The following is a 4,624-nucleotide window of genomic DNA, read 5'->3' as shown; positions in this document are numbered from 1 at the left end:
CATCGAAAAGTTGCATGCAGATCAAGTTGCCTTTTCAGAAATGCTGTTTGGTGTTCCACCTTCTCTCGTTGAGCATATTAAACTGTGAAAATCTGCTAAAGAGATTCGAGACACACTTCAGGACTTGTTCGAGGGATCAGAGAATATGAAGGATAAGCGTCTAACCTCCGTTGTCAACGAGTTCGACACTTTCACTATAGCTCCTAGAGAATTTGTTGCCTCGGCCTCAAACAGAAACTGAATTGTTGTCAACAACATGATAACTCATGGGATAGTCCGAACCCCAATTGAATACAACCTCAAGTTCTTTAACAGCCTCGGAAATGGATGGGGAAATGTGAAATCGTGCATTAGAGTAATGGATCTCTGAAAAAGCTGAAGCTCTACCAACTGTTCGATGAGCTTCATGGTCATGAATCAAATGTTGCACAAACCTTACGAGAACTCACAGGAGGTCCTCTAGCTCTTATTAGTTCTTACGATCCTCAGATTTCGAACCCCGTTGTCTCGTACCCCTTCACAGCTGTTGTTCCATACATCCCACTTGTTCAACCCTCACCACCAGTCTTATCTGTCCCCACCAACGGCCACTACCAATTAAATGGTGACCTCGACCCTGAAGAAATGGACTCCGAACTCCATTTCCAACAAGAGTTTGCTTTGCTTTCCATGAGATACAATCGTCCTTATAACAAGCCATATCACAACCGTTTCCAGGCTCCTCATCAAAATAACACTCAATCATTAAAAAAAACCTTTAGAAAACCCACCAGATTACAAACCTAACCTTCCTACACCAAATCAGACATTGAAATCTTCACAGACTCCTAAGGCAGACAAACCCAAGATTGTATGTCACAAATGTGGTCATGCAAATCATTTTTCCAAAGACTGCTTAGCTGAAGTCCTATAAAAACCCAAGATCAAGGATTCTGCTTACTATGCATGTCGAGCTCAAGAAATGGCGGAGAGTGAAAAGGCCTTTGTTACAGCTATATCACGAGATGTGGAAGGATATTGGTCTTCTGGAGATGATGATGATGTGAGTACTGGAAGAAACATGTTCTTTATGGCTAGACAAACAATTGAATGTGATGAAGGCTACTGGTCATTTTGATCAGGAGAAGACTATGAAGATGCTGAACCAAACTATTGCTACATGGCTACCAACGATCCACCCGTTAGAAGCATCGTTGAACAGGTAAGATTTATGATTATGGATAATAACTTTGATTTGTCTCTTTGCAAACCATATCTAACCCAGATTCAATCAGATATGAACATCATTTACAAAGCCTACGAGTCAGCCATAGAAGCCAGTGAGAAGATGGAGAGTAAATTAAGTTGTCTTAGATTACGTTCCGAGGATAAGAAGTTTAAAAATAAAGTCTTTAGAACGAGAGCTTGTAATATCAAAAGACGAATGTATCATTCTTAAAGACAAATATGAAATCACTTATTCTAAAAGAAATGTTTTAATTTCTAACAACAAACGTGTCAATGCTAAAATAAATGCTTTGCATAATTCCATTGACATTCTTGAAGCAAATGAACGGATGAATCACAACTTTCGTCATCCATGGTCAAAATCTCCTGGTCTCGGAAGCGAGTTTTCGAAACCTATTGCTCGTCCCTTGAAGGAGTTGCAAAACCTAACTTTTATGGGAGACATTCTGAATCACAAACATTCAGACACCCCTGTCTCGCCTTTGTCACCCCTTCCTGAGACTTCTGACAAATTTTCATCACTAATTCATGAGTTTCAACCTATAGTTGTCAAGTGTCCCGATTCCACGCATTTTCTGCCTCTGACGAACCTGGACCTGAATCGGACCCTGGAATCCCACTCTAGTATTACAAACACTGTCGTTCAAATTCCAAACCACAGCCCTCCTAACAACAGTGTTGTTGAAGAAAGCATTTCGGAGATAACTGAACTTAATGCCTTGGAGTTTGTTTGGGAATCTTTAGATAGTGACGTTGATGATTCGTCAAATTCATGTGATTCTGACCCATAAGTAATTTCCAAAACAAATCTTGTGCCAATCAAGCCTGTGTTTAACAACCCTTCTGTATGTCAAACTTCCAAATCCTCTTTTCATTCCAAAAAGAAACCCATGCTAAATAGGAAAGATGTTGTTGATCCTAAGGTAGAAGCCCGTAATGCTCAAAAAAAGGAAGTCAAGTCTAGACAAAATTCCAGATTCCTTGAAAACTCCAAAAAGAGTGTATCTCGGACTACCAACCCATCAACTAGGAGTCACAACACCTTTGCATCCACTAAGATTATCAAAAGGCCATCTAATCCTTCCAATCAGGTAGAACATAAGAAAGTGGTGAGTCCAACCTCGAAAAAACCCATTGTGGATACTCAATCTATCAGAACTAACACTCCTCGGACTGTTTCATTTGTTTTTCTAGCCAAATCTGATGGTACAATTTTCAAACCTCAACAGCTTTCAAAACTAAATGTATCATCAACCAAAGAACGAGTTTTTAAGAAAACGGTTTCACAAGAATCTTCAAACAAAATCTTGTATGGAAAGTAAAAAATCACATAAATGAAACTGCAACTCCGAGAGACACAACAATTCCCACTGCTCTGGAAGCTGCTAGTCCGAGAAAAGCTGTTCCGAACCCTCGTGTCATTGAATATGATTATTGGATAGATGAAAGAACCATGGCCTTCTATTTGTTTCCTAAAGAATCTCGGAACAAACCTTCCAAAACACATGTTGCTCAAAAGTCACAACCGAAGTCCAAAACCCGTGCCTTTGTTCCAAAATCTAACTCGGAGCCAAAAACCTCCACAACTCACTAATTTTGTAGGCACTCTGTGCTTCGTAGAAAGAAACAATATGGTATATTAATAGTGCTTGCTCTATGCACATGACGGGGCAGAAGGACTTTCTGCGAGATCTCAAACTTTCACCAAATGCTGGCTACATGAAGTATGACAACAACTCCAACTCTCAGATCAGAGGTTATGGCATCCTTACAAATGGCAACTTCTCCATTTCAAATGTGGCATATGTAGTTGATTTGAAGCATAATTTGATAAGTGTGGCTCAACTCACTGATGCGAATCGACGAGTTGAATTCTACAAGAAACACAGCTATGTCATGTCAGAAGACCGGAAGGAATGTTTAATCAAGACAAATAACAACAAGAACATGTATCCTCATGACATTAACATGATTATTGGCAAGCCCCAGCTCTGCTTACTCTCAAAATTTGTTCCTGGCGTCAGTTGGTTATGGCATAGAAGGCTTGCTCATATGAACTTTAGATATATGAATGATCTTGTTTTCGGTGAGATGGTAAGAGGTTTGCCACTACTCAAGTTCGAAAATGATCATTTATGTGCTGCATGTGATTGTGGAAAACAATCGAAAAAGGGTCATCCCACTATCATTGAAAAATCTATCTCGGAGCCATTAGAACTTCTGCACATTGATCTGTGTGGACCCTCAACGGTAGAAAGTATACATCACAAAAAATACATTCTTGTGATTGTGGATGATTTTACTAAGTTTACCTGGGTCTTTTTCTTAAGGCTCAAGTCAGAAACAGCCTCAGAACTCATCAACTTTATCAAAGGAATTGAAGTTCTCATCAAACTTCCTGTAAGGCGAATCCGAAGTGACAATGGTTCGGAGTTCACCAATGCCACCATTGAGAACTTTTCACCGAGAAGGGTATTGACCACAACTTCTCTGCTCCATACACTCCACAATAGAACGGTGTAGTCGAACGACGCAACAGAACACTTGTTGAAGCTGCTCGATCCATGCTTAACTTTGCAATTTTTCCACTCTATCTTTGGGCTGAAGCTATTTTAACTGCATGTTTTACTCAAAATAGGAGTATCATCAATCGACGTCTCAATAAGACACCGTATGAATCCATGAATGGTCGGAAGCCAAGTATCTCATTTATTCATGTTTTTTGATGTAGATGCTTCATAAAAAACAACCGCGATCAGCTTACAAAGTTCCAACCCAAAGCTGATGAAGCTATCTTTCTTGGATACTCTGCAAAATCAAAGGCTTATTGAGTTCTAAATCGGCGAACTCGAGTTCTTGAAGAAAGCTTTGATGTCACCTTTCATGACAAATTCGTTTGGAATTCTGGCCCAACCCATGTTACAAATCACATCATGGAGTCCGATGCTCCAGCGCCAGGATGTCCGAACCAACAAACGATCTATGAAGTTGACTTTTAAACCTTGTCTGGACCTTTAGAAACAACTCTTGATTCGGAATTTCAAACAAGACAAACCTCATCAACCGAAGCTTCGGTTTCCCAAAATGTTTCAGGTCCAACACCCAGTTTTCCTCCATTTGATTCAGAACCATTTCAACCTTCTCAGGTTGAGGGGGACAATGGCCAACCTTCCCTTGAATCAAATGTGCATGGATTCCAAGATGCCGCTGCTGAATTTCACTCTAATCCTATCAACAACAATGATGATGAAAATTACTTTGATTTCCCACCTGAAGATGTCGTCAGCCTATCCAGTTCAAAAGTTCAGGGGGAGCATCATCCACAAGTTCAAACTATTCAGGGAGAGAAACAGAACCCCATTGTTGATATAGGATCATCTGCTGCACAAGAGCTTTC

This window comes from Lactuca virosa, chromosome 6 (genome assembly GCF_052849685.1).
Source record: "Lactuca virosa cultivar CGN04683 chromosome 6, Lactuca_virosa_CGN04683_v6, whole genome shotgun sequence".
In the NCBI taxonomy this organism is placed as follows: domain Eukaryota; kingdom Viridiplantae; phylum Streptophyta; class Magnoliopsida; order Asterales; family Asteraceae; genus Lactuca; species Lactuca virosa.
This window is presented reverse-complemented; position numbering follows the sequence as displayed.